This window comes from Pocillopora verrucosa, chromosome 6, assembly GCF_036669915.1.
Source record: "Pocillopora verrucosa isolate sample1 chromosome 6, ASM3666991v2, whole genome shotgun sequence".
NCBI lineage: Eukaryota > Metazoa > Cnidaria > Anthozoa > Scleractinia > Pocilloporidae > Pocillopora > Pocillopora verrucosa.
Window position 1 is genome coordinate 7,467,422 of NC_089317.1, and position 15,489 is coordinate 7,482,910.

Below are 15,489 nucleotides of genomic sequence, written 5' to 3' on the forward strand. Positions count from 1 at the left end.
AAATCAATAGATTCATCCAATTCCATACCGGATTAAAATGTATAGAACTGTTTTAAACAGAATTATTTTGATAAGGTCTTCAAATTCATCGGAGAAAAGGCAGAAGGTATTTGAGACGTGACCAGGTAAAAATAACTGACCAATCAGAGGCGCTATTTAAACAAAAGTGGTGGTTCAAAACGAAAACAAACGACCGCGTTGGCTCAAGGTTGGAAATGGGCCTTTAACTTCAGCTTATAAAGTGATAAAGTGTGAAACTGACACTTTTTGTAGTTTATGAAAACTCAAAGTCAGAGCCGCAATTAGAATCTTCGGCATCCAAATCTGGCAGCTCCAAGGCTTTGGAGATTTCCTCTACCTCTTCCTCAACAGAATAGAATAACTGGGCGTCATCATCAGTTGCCTGTATACCAACATCATGTACAATTATCACTGGAACATCCTCATTTGCAGATCCTGGACCTGGTGGTGGTGCTGTGTTGAAAACCTTTGGAGGGCGCTTGCGACGAGGTTTAGCTGCCAACCAAGACGAAACAGCCGAATTAAGAACAAGTCCCTGTAAGAAAATTTCCAACTCCCCTTCAAATTTTGCATGCAGTTAGGCGCTCAGGGGGGATGCACAAAAATACCCTTTATAAAGGTCGCAGCACTCTTGTTGCCATGGTAACAGCGGCTGCTTGTTCGAGGCCTAGGGCCTCGTTTTCACACAAAAACGTCGCAAAAAAAGAGTGAAATTTTTATTTCTCTATCTCAAGCTAAATAAAACATTACAAATTGGCACTTCTATCATACATAGTAACATCATTCGTCTCTACATTGATTCATTCAATTTTCCCTGGGAGTGAATGTGAACACACCAATAGATTATTCATCTCGGTACAGTTTCGGTCATTTTTGTTGTCGGGTAAAACAGGGAAAACGTTTATCTGAATTTCTTCAAAAGTGCACCGATTCTGCAACTGAAACTACCCACCTAGCTGGTTATAATATTCTAGTTATTAAATATGTACTATCTCTGCGGGCCTGCCTCTACTTTTTATGGAGGAAATTCGCGAACGAAGCTCAAAATCAGATATTGCATAATTTGGCGATGTTTACATCTAATGTTCTCAACAATAAATGTTTCAGAAAAATGAAACATTCAAGGCTTTGAAAGAATGTTATCTGAAGAGCAATATCCCGAAGAGAAATCTCACCTCTAGTAGTCATCTTTAAAAAAAAATTGATCAACCTTCATGGAGGACTACTCGACGTAACAACAAACATATACCTCAAATCGTGTGCATATCATCCAGATTCCGAATGCTGCACCTTCTTTTATGGGAATTTGAGCGATCTGAAGTCCTCTGAAGATACAATGTTATACTTGTATGTCATTTAAGACATGTTGAAGTCGGCTGATCTACACGAAACTATCCTCACACCGGTCATTTGCTACATTGATCGCTGAGACAATCAAAGTCAACAAGACGCTAACTAATTTGAATTTGTCTGTCAATCTTTTTAGTGATGCTGATGCTACATCTATTGCTGAGGCAATCAAGGTCAACAAGACGTTAACTAATTTGAATTTGTTTAACAGTGGTATTAGTGATACCGGTGCTACATCTATTGTTGAGGAAATCAAGGTCAACAAGACGCTAACTAGTTTGAATTTGTCTCGTAATCGTATTAGTGATACCAGTGCTACATCTATTGCTGAGGCCATCAAAGTCAACAAGACACTAACCAATTTGGAGCTTGTCCGGCAAAGATATTGCCGGTGCTGCATTTGTTGCTGGGCCAATCTAAGTTAGCAGGAAGCTAACCAATTGGCATTTGTCTTAGAATAGTATTAGTGATGCCGATGCTCCTTTTTATGCCGAGGCAATCAAAGTCAGCAAGACTCTGACCAATTGATTGAAGTGATTGTACTTTTCCTTTTGTACTTTTCCTTTTAAGTAACGTTTTTTAAATTTTCCCTTTTGCAGATGCAGGAAGGAGCTTTTTTAATTGTCTTTAGTTGCTCTTTGATTAGATTACATTCAAGTTATAATAGCTACCTTTGTGATGTTTTTTTCGTTTAAGGTGATGCTTATGCTTCTGAGGTATTTACATTAGACGAAAAGAAGTGTAAAACGCCATTGTTTTTAGAGTTTTGTTATGAAAGGAATATCATAAGCATGTATCATCCACGAGCAGCAATATTTTTTCCATTCTTTATAAGCCTCGAGCGCCTCTCTTTCAACATAAACCAAAGCAAAAAAAGTTTATAGGCATTGTTTTTTATTTCTATTTCGATCTGCACAGCAATGAAATTTGACCACTGGGAGGTTCCTAAAGGGGAGGTGTGCGGGGAAAGAGGATGGGTGGGGACACAACAGGGGCGAGGTAAACAAAGTGTGCTGTGGATAACTCTTAAAGGGTAATGTATTGCCAGCGGATGCCTGTTTCCACACAGGTCTGGGGCCTAATTACGAGTTAGTAGATGTGCGACCCGGCAGGCGAGGACGCATAGCCCCAGGAATGAAGGGATGATTGTCGGTTCCCCATACAGGAAGATCTGGATTTGTACCAATTATGGATTCTTTGCTAAAGAGACTGGCAGTTAGAGCTTGGTCAACAGATTGTAACCAAATCGTTTGAACAAATTTTATAAAGGAACTCTCTGAAAGATGGAGCTGATAAAGTCTTCACTTTCATCAGAAATAAAGACAACGGATTTGAAACGTTAACCGACATCCTCGAAGTCATATAAAAATACTTAAAAAAATTAATAGATTCTAAAATAGAACAGGACCCAGTTGTTCAAAGGGCGGATAACGCTATCCAATGAATACATCGCTATCCAGCGGATGTGTTAACAAAGAATACTGCACCATCTATCGGATGGAGATTTATGCAGTGGTTATCGTTATCGAACAATGAGGACCAGGTGGACGACTGTTAGTCAGTGGAGTGATCTAAACAACGGGTAGTATTCACAGTTAACGATTTGGAGCACAACTCAGTAAGTGTTTTTTTTTTTTCGTTGGGTTTTTAATTTCTAACAGCAAAAACATGTAAAGGAAACGAAACATCGCAAAATCTTAATGTTTCCCCAACAAAGCCATAATAGTGGGATTGGGAAGGACAGGAAATTGACTGCTGCTAAAGCAACGCTGCTATGCTCCCTCACTTCCCGTACAACCCCTCCCCTCCCCTCTCACCCCTCATCCATTCCTTATCCTACAAGAGCCATGATCCCTCCGTTAATTGCCTGACCACACGGGCTGTAAGGGGAGGAAAACTTGAAAACTCCATCAGTAAGTTTAATAAGAGCTTGGCGGAAGAAACAGAAAAGTAGTTTTCCCTTCCCCTCCCCTCCCTTCTAATCCCCCCTCCCCCTTCCCCTCCCATCTCATTTGTTTTTGTTGTCAAAGCCCATTTCCAGTCTTTCCTGGAAGTGGCTTCTGATGTTTGACACCAACATATCCTCCTGGGAAGAGAAATAAAAGGAGGAAACAATTCTGAGAGCAAAAGGTAGTATTTCTCGTATACCAACGTCATATGTATTGCGCTGAACTGATTTAAGGACCCTGATGGCTTTTCCTTCTTTTGAAAGTCGTTTTAATCCACGCACCCTATAATGGAATTACAATCAAGCCGTTTGCAGTAAGCTGTGTAACTTTTTCGAAACTTCGTTTTCAAAGATGAGATTTCTGTTGAAATATCTGCTCCATTCCAATAAAGGAAGTGTACCACGCCATCATTATTACAGTTTTGTTACCGAAGCGATTCCATTTACATGCGATATTAAGGAAACAGGATGGAAGAAGTTTGCTTGAATGCTAAGGATTAGGTCGAGATAATGCTAAAATACCTGTGGTGAAAGACGAAAGAAACCAGTTATACAGGTTAATAAAGAGAACAGTGTATTAAACTAGGGTATGTAGAAATGTAGGAAATAATTTTTTAAATAAATTCGGGGAATGGATTACAAACTTAGGTGTCAGAGTGAATGTCAACCCATCTTGCTCCCACAGTCATGAAAAGAGTTTTAGAGACCAAACATTTTATTTACCACCGGGGGATGGGAGATTCCTCTTCCTTTTTTTTTGATTGAGGGGGGGGTCACCTGGTTTTAAGGAAGGGAGGGTGATCAGTCGTCTCTAACAGAGTGTAAGGGAGTACTATAGAAGATTGACCACCAATTCACTGTCAATGAGGGGGAATCATAAATTTTATCATGGCGTAACCAACCCCCCCCCCCCTGCCCCCCATAGGCGATAAATAATGAGCGACCGCTAACAACATGAAGCGAGTCTTTCTGAGCGTTTGACTCAAGATTATATTCAGATTTATTACTATTGAGTTTGCACCGATAAATTGCAAGTCATAGGAATACGGTCAATAATTCTTCAATATAGCTTTGTAAAGTATTTATCTGGTAAATTTTATGCTTTTTCTTTGTAGCTTCAGCTGAATACATTTGAATACAACCATCTCGTAATTGAAAATTAGGTGCAGAGTTTCTTTGTTTAATCCCCGCAAGATTATCCGACTCTCTCTTTATGTATTAATTGCGTACAATATTCTGATCAGGTCCATCTATGCCAGTCCCTCTGGCCTAGTCTTTGGACGGGTCGACGATGGAGACGTCAAAGGAACAGACTCAAAGGCTTGGTTTACTGTTTAGCTCTACTGATCAGATTCCAACAATTAGTCATGAGAAGGAGGAAAGTTTTGATTGGGATTAAGTCGCAACTACGAGCGTGGAAGGTTAGAGTTTCAAAGGGGCAGTGGGTGGGAGAGGCGGATTCCTGCCACTAAAAACTTTGAAAATATAAGAAGACGAACGCATCATTCGTAGTTTTGGCAGAAAAACGCTATCTGACGCTGATACGCCCAAATATACAAAAAAAAACCACGAAGGATTATGTTACTACTATAGAAGGAAAAACATTATCTTCCTTTGCCAGAGGAAAGGTGCAAAATAAAGAGATCACCAGGCGAAAACGGAAAGTCTTTAACTGCAATGCGGAAACTGCGGAAAATCTGCCGTGCGTGTCTTGTTTTTCAATCTTAAGATGCGTGAGCTGTAGCGAGAGGTGATATGAAAGCAATCACACGATGTTGTTTGGAAGCAACTTTAACGGCAACTCGTCTGCAGCTTAAAGAGAAAAAAAGTTACTTATTGTTTAGGTGAATCTTGAAAGAGTCCTGTAATAAATTTTTTTGAAACGATGCTTTTGAGTTTGTGCTGCCCTACTGAACTGTTCGCTTGAGAGAAGGCTAAAAGGCTAGAGAACTTGCTCCTGGTAGGGTAGGATTGTTTATACTGTTTGCTACATTCAGTACAAGTGCTTGACCTTGTTAATTACCGAATCGCTTTTAGTCTCTTATCTTGGTTACTAGCGCGTAAACCCCGCAAATTCGCTTAGTTATTACTTTGTTTCACTGTTTTAAATAGTTTCATTGTAATTTGTTTTTAGCCCGCTTTTGCATTTGCTTTTCCGTGCTTAGGAATCAGGGACATTCACTCTTTTGTTTACTTGCATTTTATTTTCATCTGCTGTTATTGTAAATGGACACGCGCCTTTGTTGAAAAACCTGCTCACTTCATTCGTTTTTGTTAGCACAATTTCGCACAGTTCGTCATAATTTCAATCAGTTTATTGCAAAACAACCTCTGTTCCTTTTACTACTCTTGTTGTTGGGCTATATTTTACTTAATTTTGTTCTCACGTTTCGTCCAAAGTTTTGGAGGGGTAACCACATGTGGATAAATGTCAGTATCTGAGCAAATACTTACCTACCCTTCCCCTAAGAGAACGTTGACCATAACTTGTCATCAGTTGACTTTTGTTGGGTCGTTGGAGGGGTACGTGCTCAGTTGTTCACATAATTTCCTGATTATACCCAAGCAATAATAATGTAAGCGGCAGAAATAGAACCAGTGCTTGTCAAATCATATGGTTCTCGATTATACTCAAAAAAAAAAAAAGAAAGAATAACTGACTGATGAAATTATACGTAGCTCTCGTTCACCTTCGTCCCTAGCGGCACAACGTCAGTCGTGTTTGCCTAATTTTAACTACGGTTCTTCCAATACGTGATAGTGAAAAAGTTTTTACTACTGGCTGGAGGTACAGCTGGCATATTTTGTCGACTTTGCTCATATTACTTTTCCGCATTCTAAACGAGTCGTACACTCCTTAGAATTACTATTTTCGTGAATAAATTTACATTTTCTCTTTTTTTTATTTAGTCTTGTACCTCTAGCTGGTAGGAATTAGAAATCAGTTAAAGAAAACAATTTTGCCATGCAATCATCATTTAGTAGAAAACAAGGTGGTTATTACTCCTTGGAAAGTATAAATGTAAGTCTTCTGTGTCCTCTACTTCATTCTATTCGTACAAACAAACACACCCTGCACAACTATTTTCCAAGCTTTGGTTCTATTTTTTTTTTCAACTATTTACTTTCTCGCCTCAAAGCAGGCTAAGGTCACAGAAAACTGTCTTCTACAAGCTTATGGAATAACATATCTTCAAACATTGCAATCACGTGTTTGTTACCTAAGCATTTTTTTCTTCGTTGCTTATCAGCTGCATACCTGTCAGTGCCCTGATGGCAATCATTCTCCCTTTTTTCAGTGATAACAAAAGGAACTTAATCATATGTGATCCTTGGTGGAGACTTTGCAGTCTGGGGATCATGAAAAAATACTTTTTTCCCTTTTATTTCTACATTCTTTGTGACAAATCAATGAGGTATTAAAGAGACATTCATTCATTCCGTCATTCATTTATCAATTTTGTCTGGTAGTCAATCAGTCAGTTAGTCAATGATATAAGTCTGTGCGAGAGGCATGTGCTGTAGGTATTGACTTTTGGGTCATATCTGAAAAAGGGTATTGAAAACCACATACAAACCCCTCCTTTTTCAGGTTAGCCACCACATTTTAGCCATTGAAGTTCTGCAGTGGTTTTATTTTTTATTCCTTTCTATCTTTTCCAATTTTTGCAAAAAAACAAGGTAAGTGAATTACGCACCTGTGTTGGAAACTGTACGATGCGTTAATTATTCTTAATTTAATTGACATTTATAAGAGATTTCCTATATCTATACATAACTAAACAGAAATGTATGCAGCACGTGTTTTATCGCGCCATATATGGCACTGTTCCAAAGCGTTGTCGTAAAATCGTTAAATCAAGTGAATAAACAGTGACTTAATAAGGAAGCGTGGTACAGCTTTTTCACGTTTCTGACACACCTGTCTTTCAAAAATCAAAATAAAGAGTAGATTTAATTTGCGATTTTTATGGAATGTTTTTGGATCCCTTGGTCTCCCCATGACCATTACACCCCTGCATCCCTCCATTTAACATTCCCCCTCGTAACCAAAGTTCATCTGAGGCGCCCCTCTGACTTTAGACTTACCTTTGCCAACACCGTAACAGTAATACATAACTAAGCTAGTTGTTGTTTCCACTTCGTGTTCGTGCAATAGCTTCTCGGCTGATTTTAGGGACTTTAAGATGCAGGCTCTACTACGGCGACCGGAAGTCTACACTTAAAACCCATCGGACTGCGCATGTCGTAGGCGGGAATTCACGCCGTACTCTTGCCATCTGCTACGGCAAAATCGCTTCGTCCCCGTAATGGTGAGTACGTCAGAATTTGCCATAATATTTTTTCTAAAGGCTAAATTATTTTAAATGTTTTCCTTGTGATTAAATTACTTGCGTTTCTTTACGAGTTGATAAATCATAGCTGAACGAAATTTGGTCGAAATTTATCTGTAGAAAAAAGATGTCAAAAGCAGGGACAGTTCTTCAGTTTATTTTTCCAGCACTAAGTTGGTGGGTACTGATAACAAGTTATTAGAAAGTTCATTTAATTCCGTTAATTTTGATTTTTATAACAAGCCAATTTAGAAAACAGCGCACGACGTGTTGCTGTGCAAAGAAATTTTGGTACAAAAGTTTTACAAGTTCAAGAAAGGAAGCAATGAAAGCGGTAGAATTTGGACGCAAATTTCCGAAAACCTCAACAGTGTGACTGCAGTCAAACTCAAATTAAATCAAAGGGTGGTGAGAGAGACATTTGACTTGCTACTCGGAAGATTTCGATAGCAAAGTAGAGAGGAAGCAAAAGCAAGTGGTGCATCTCCCGAACCAACAAAGTTCGCCGTACTGTTAGAGTAAACTTCTGAGAGAGAAACTAACAGAATTAACGAGAGAATCTTGTAGCAGCAAGAGCGTAGAAACAGATCGCAAAAAAACCGAGATGCGTTCCCAAGCCTTGGAAAGACTTGGTGAAACTAAAAGAAAGGCCAATGAAGACTGTGAAAGAAAAGCGAAAAGGCAGCAAAGAAGCGGAGCTGATGTTACCGAATTTCCACGGGAAAAGTCAGAAAAGGAGCTTAAGATCCGTGAAGAGGAGCTCGCCTTGTACGCAAGAGAAGTTGAAAACGAAAAAGACAAGCAAGCGCAAATGTTTAAAACCCAGGAGGCTATGATTGCAAACATGGCTTAACGACAAGATCAGATGCAAACACTTCAAATGGCTTTTTTTCAGAAACAACAACAACAAACACAGGCTATGATGGTGTTGTTAGAAAGACTGCTTTGTTTGTTAGAAAGAAAAGTTCCCCGACAGAGATGACATTACATTGATTTACTCTTCCTTGTAAATTTATTGCAGCTTCAAGTTAATGATTTTCTTTGTTAAATGTCATTTTGCATTTTCTGTTTTTTTAAAGTAGGAATAAATTCTGTTGGGTTCTGCAAATATGATTTCCACTTATTTTGCTAGAAATTTGTTCAGTGGTTTACACCATTCAAGATATATCTTAAATGAATAAATTGTTTTAGTGCTCACAACTTATACTTTCTTGTATTCAGTTAAAAGAAAGGCATAGTATTATGCAAAGTAAGAACAAAGGTTCGGGAGGGTTTACACTGAAAAAAACTTAGAAGTGTTATTTTCATACAGGCAAGTGGGGCTGTTCCTTAAAAGTGCGCAAACGATATTGTTAGATGTTTTTTTTTAACACTCGTTTTGTTGACTATTTCTTTATTCTCTCCTTTTTCTACACAAGTTACTATAACGGGAACTAGCTCATATCTCTCAAGGAAATTGTGGGTCACCGCTTAAAAAGGTGACGCTTACTGAGCTATCAATCTCTAACCTTCGTCATCCTTTTATTCTTAACTAGCGGATCACGTTAAGTTATGCAGAACGGAGTTCACATACTATGTAGGAACCTTCGAGATGTTTACGCTTTACAAAATCATTTTCTACCTTAAATTTCTGACTCTTGTGGTCAAGTTTGGTCATAACTAAAACAAGATTGGTAATATAAAAATTCAAATGAACTTACTGACAGAATTAGAATCATAATTGAAAAGATATCTTAAGAGAAAATAGTCCTCGAAGACTGTTACATAACAGCAGAATAAACAGAAAATTTGGAGAAGAAGGGGCGTGCCCAAGGTGCCGCCCCTAAAAGGGCTACGTGCTGTTCATATAAGTTACCCGATTATAAATTCAGTGCGGAAGATGAAGAGTGCTACTTGTTTACACCCTAAGTCACCTCTAAGAAAAAGAGGTGTCGAACGTGCTAAATTAAAATTTAAGAATTATTTTCCTGATCGGGAATTCGACAACTAGAATATCAGTGGTAAAAGTATAAGGACGGTTATTTCCAGGAAACTCCTGTACGGGATCAATTTTTTATAAGGTAAAGTCATTCTTCTTCGTAATTATACATCTTTTCGCAACCTAATGGCAATATACCAATATTTAGCCGCAAATTGTAATTTACGCAAACACATCTTTCTCCATGTCAAATTCGCGATCAAATTAAGAAAAAGGTGACCGAAATTCTACCTGTAAGGTAAGACCGCCAAAAGGAATAAGAAATGATCTACTGGCTTATTAAAATTTTTACTGAATGGCGTATGGCAATATCTTATTTCCATTCATTTTCCAACATTTAAATAAGTCAAAAAACACCTATCATGAAAATGCTTGCCAGATGCCAATTTTGTCTTTTTAGAATATGCATTTTCCCTATTGAGCTCAAAACCAAATTTTAAGTTCTTTTGAAATCTAAAAACTTGAAATAATTTACAATGTCTCCGAAGAGCCATTCCACAGAAGACCAAACAAAGCTCATGGCTTCGCTATATATCTCCATCTGAGCCGTCAAAACTGCTTTTCTGAATGGGCTTTGGAGGTTCACTCGCAAAGGATAAGCCGGATCACCATATATACATATGGGTTGAGATCTGCCAACAGGTTGGAGTCTGCCAACATCCCGGCATCATGTTTTCTTCCCTCTGAAAAATACAATACACGGACCGCGCAGCAAGTTTTTTGAGTGGGGGGCTATTTTTGGCTCCGTTATTTTTGTTAAATTATTTTTTGTTTAATTTATTTTTTATTTTGGCAAAAAAGTGTAGGGCATGATAACCGAAACTGAGAGAACCAACAAGAACACTAGAAATGCAACGACATGATTTTGAAATTTAATGGAAATAGATAGTTAATGAGCGCGTACGACTTTTATTCAGTTGCGACTCAAACCTACTACCTTCCGTTCAGTACTTCGGACACTCTAACGCTTATATACAGTAGACTTGTGGCAAGCAAGCTCGATTAATCATGTCCATGGAGATAAACTTCCTGCATGTTGCGAGCATATGGTTATTGATATGAGATTCTTGCTCGCAATGCTGCATTCGTTAAATTTCTTATTCATTTTACTACTGCTAGGTATTTTTGATCCAACTGAGCTTATCAATGGAATTCGCCAGCTGTACAAGACTCGCGAGGGATGGCTCTCACCATTTCCATGGTGTGAAGGGTTTCCGTTTTTTCTTGGCAATACTTTTACAAGGCTTAAAGCGGTCAGAAGAAAGAAAACGAGAGGAGAAATCAGTAACGTATTTGTTGACATGTCGTCAATACTAGACCCGTATGAAGAGTATTCAGCGCCGAGAACAGTGTTGATTGAAGGAGAACCTGGTATGAGAAAAACCACCTATTTTAAAAAAGTACGCCTACGACTGGGCCACCAAAAAGCAAGCACCTCAAGGTCGCGGCTCCACAGCATTCGAAGCATGGCATTCTGATGTTTGGGAAGCCATTGATGAGCAACTTCTGCCCCGAGTAATCGATGAAGAAGTCAAATCACAATATCATTTTATTTATATTGGATGAGTTATCATCCGGTAATTGTCGATTTTTCTGAATTAATTGAAGGAAGAATACTCCCCAGATGCCACATAGTTGCAACAGAAAGACACGAAACTGGAAAAGAGGTGAGAAAGTGTTGTGACGCGCTGCTTCAGATCGAAGGATTCACTCAAATTCTGCATATAAAAGGATCTGTCACCAAGTACTTTAAGGAAAGGCACGATTTAGCTCAACTGTACTTGGATATGGTTGAATGTGTCTTGAGAAGATGTAGAAAAATAAGGGACTATTAGAAACAGAAGAAGACCTGACAGATCTTTAGAAACCGCAATTTAATCGCCTCGGGTTGGTAGCGTTGAATGGTTTACTTAACGACAAATTGGATTTGAATGAAAGTGAATTGGGAAACCATGCAAAAGAGTTGACTGAATTTGGATTTCTTACATAAAAGTTTTCAAGAATTATTTGCAGCATTCTTCATTTGTGCTTAGATTCAAAACCAATTTGAATTTGTATTATAATGGTATTGGTGGTGCCGGTATTACATCTATTGCTGAGGCCAACAAGACAAGTCAACAAGACGCTAATCAATCTGGATTTGTCTGACAATGGTATGAGTGAAGCCGGCGCTACATCTATTGCTGAGGTAATCAAATTCAACAAGAAGCTAACCAATTTGAATTTGTGTAGCAATAGTATTCGTGATGCTGGAGCTACATCTATTGCTGAGGCCATCAAAGTCAACTAGACGCTAACCAATTTGAATTTGTAGAGTTAATCACATGATTTCGAGTTCAATTTGGAATAAATAAGCACGAGTGAATTTTTTCAAAGACTAACAAAACTGAGTTATGTGAAGAGTTTTAGAGACCAGACACTTAATTTATCACCGGGGAGGGACGATTCATCTTTCTTTTTTTTTTTTGAGGGGGGAGGGAGATGGGGATGGGATTTCAATGGTTTTCAATGAACGGAGGCTGATCAGTTGCCGCGAACAGAGTTTTAAGGGGGACTATAGAAAACTGACCGTCAATTGACTGTCAATGAGGAGACATAAGTATATTATGGGGGAAGCAGGTAAATTAAGTCGTGACACAACCAAAATCCTCCAGCCCCCCCATAGGCGATAAATAATGAGCGGCACCCTACAACATGAAGCTAGTCTTTCTGAGTGTTTGACTCTGGGTTCAATTCATATTTTATCTTCACTATTTGAGCTTGCACAGATAAATTGCAAATTATAGGAACAAGGTCAATAATATTTTAATAGAGCTTTCTGAAGTATTTATTTTAAAATTTTTATGCTTTTCCTTTGTAAGCGTCAGTTTAAAAATATATTTGAGAGCATTTATCCTGTAATTTAAATCAGTCGCAAAGTTCCTTTCTTTAATCGCCGCAGGACCATCCGACTCTCTGTCCATGTGTTGATTGCGTATAATATTCTGATCAGGTCCATCTAGGTCAGTCGTTCTCGCCTAGTTAGTCTTTGGACGGGTTGATGATGGAGACGTCAAAGGAACAGACTTAAAGGCTTGGTTTACAGTTTAGTTTTGCTGATCAGACTCCAACAATTAGTAATCAGAAGGAGGGAGGTTTTGAGCGTCGAAGTTGAGAGTTTCTGGCTGTGTTTTTAAGGGGAGGAGGGAAGGGACAGATTCCGGCCTTTAAAAATTTTAAAAACGTAAGAAGACTAACGCATCACTCGTCAGTAGTTTTGGCAATAAAATGCTATTTGAAATCTGCCGTGCGTGTCTTGTCAACATGCGTGACCTGTAGTAAGAGGTGGTAGGAAATGAATCACGCGTCACTCGTCTCCAGCTTTGGGGGAAAAAATGTTGCTTATTGTTCATGTGAACCTTAAAAGAATGCCGTTGCAATTTGTTGAACGATGTTTCTTCCTGAGGCCGAGAAACGCATTGCAAAGTTAGTTTTATTGCGTGATGGTGTTACTCGATTTTAGGTGTTATATTTCATTTCAGAATGGTCTTATCTGCGCATGTCATCAACAACTCCCTTCTCTGAGTCTGTTAGAATACCTAACTTTTATGACTTTCTTCGTTCTCCCGACGGAAGATCAGAAACAAGGTAACGAATCGGTTTAAACTCACATTGCTGTGCATGACAAGAGTTGACGCGGAGAAAGAGCAGGTATAGACAAAATAGTAAAGTTATTCACTCCGTAACTTTAACTTAAACTTCAATAACCCGTTGTTGACTTACGGTATTTCACTCGCGTAAATGCGTATGATTACGAAAATTTTAACACAAGCCTTTGGAAATAAGCGTATGGTGAAGATATACCTGATACATAAGCTACTTTTTTTCTCTTTTCAGGTCGATTGCGTACCCTCTACACGTACCCCAGGTGTAATTATTTCGTTTAAAGCGCCATTCTGAGAGGTACAGTAAGTAGATTCATGAATTATGAATTGATGCGCACTAGAAGGTCACTTTATTTGAATTTCATACTTTAGTAAGGGTCTGTTTTGGACTCAGACCAGCTGTTTTTCTTCCAGCAGTCGTTTCTGATCTAGATTAAAGGGACAGGGAAATGCTTTAGTGAAGATTGGAACACGCAATACGTATCAGTTTAGGCGGAAGTTGCTATTTTCGAAGGCGACAGGAAACTGAAAGCGAAAGCCTTTACTCACAGTTCGTTTTCCGGTGCTAGAGAATGACTTGTCTTCTCTAATTCAATGACATGTTTTCCGAGAACTCGAGTTAGGCATTATTTATCGATGATATTTTTTTCAACAAAATTATTGTGCTTTCAAATTCAATCTGATAAACCATAGGACATTTGACCACAAGTAATGTTTGGGACAAATCATGCAGTCTTTATATGATTAACTTATTTTCCACAAAATGTGACTCTTATTTGATGCATGTAAGCTGATAAATCTAATAGTGCTAAGACATAATATTAACAGAGAGGCTTTCTTATACAGAAAACCCAAAAGATAGGGAAGATTTCCATAACAAATGACCATTGAGGAGGGTGGGATGGAAAGAAAATGGCAAATGAGGTTCAGTGTGCACTGAAGAGGCTATTGAGCATTTGAACTCTAATTCCAAAGCAATCTTTCTTTGTGCCTTAGCATATAGCTTTACTTTAGTAGTAACAGGAACCACTGAATAGTCTGCAGATGTTAAATTATGCAACAGCCGATTCAAAGCTAAGTTTCCCAAAAACTATTGAAGTTTTCCTTGGCAATTTGTTGAATGAAATATTTTACATATTATATATTATATTTATATATTATCCTCAGTTCCCAGTTCAACTTGCTGTGTTCTAAAAATAGCAAACACATGCAGTATCCATGAATTGAAATATCTGAAGGTTTTACCATTGTAGGATTCCTCTTGAGTTCAATTATTTTCCAACAACCCCTTTTGAGCATGATCGAGTGAAACAGCCTCATGTCATCTATGTGTTTCAGATTGTCCTAAAGCTTTCTTCAGTTCATTACACTGTTCAATAGCAACAATTACTGCCTTAACCCTTTAACTCCCAGATCCAATTTTTAATTCTCCTCACTGTCAGTTACACAATTCTTATAATGTTAGTTCAGAGGATTTAGTATTGGATCAACTAATTATCCCTGAATTGAAATTTTTCTTAATTCTTGTCATTTATTTGGTTGATTATGTATTTATATTGTAAGGAGAAATTTGGTGTTGGTCACTCATGGGAGTTAAAGGAATAAATATAGCACCTTAAATGGAATTTTTGTGACTGTCAATATCTCTCACATTTGATTAATATTTATTTTATGTTTTTCTTTTTCAGAAATTATTATATGTCCATCATTTTCTGACTGCTCATATTGTGATTTTTTGAAGGCAGGAAATCTTAACAGGGTAGGTATATATGTTTTTTTTTTCCATTTTTCCCTCTTTAATATAAGACATATGTAAGGATTTTTTGTGTCTCATTCTCATGAGAATGAAAAATGTTTATGTTATTATGGGCTATTCTCTTTTTTTCATGAATATCAGTTTGCTTTGAATATAAAATATAATGTTAAGGTAGCAAGATAGGCCATTAATTAAATTTGCATCAATCTTTAACCAGTGGTTCGATCCTTTGAATGTACGCTCAGGAGTATAAATTGAATGTTGTCATCCTTCAATAGTGTTTGACACCATGTCTTATTATGTTGGACCTTGCAGCTGAAATGCATGTAATGCATTAGAAAGTTGCTTTGGTTGTTGGTGTAATGACCAGTATAGGATGCAACTGCTCACTCTTTAATGCAAGATTCTGTATTTGTGACCATCCATATGATTTTTGGGAGAAAGGGGATAGCAAGCTT

At 38.0% G+C, this 15,489-nt stretch overlaps 1 long non-coding RNA gene and 1 pseudogene across 1 annotated transcript in view; both read left to right on the forward strand.

Moving 5' to 3' along the window:
- Positions 1–1,235: 1,235 nt before the first annotated feature.
- LOC131768942 (putative uncharacterized protein DDB_G0274435) lies at positions 1,236–8,635 on the forward strand (annotated as a pseudogene).
- A 4,564-nt stretch (positions 8,636–13,199) lies between these two features.
- The window catches only part of LOC131779735 (uncharacterized), a 6,142-nt gene continuing 3,852 nt past the window's right edge, over positions 13,200–15,489 (forward strand). Inside the window, exons 1-3 of the long non-coding RNA XR_010717799.1 lie at positions 13,200–13,321; positions 13,508–13,573; positions 14,964–15,034. This is a non-coding gene — a long non-coding RNA (uncharacterized lncRNA). The remainder of the gene's footprint in view (positions 13,322–13,507; positions 13,574–14,963; positions 15,035–15,489) is intronic.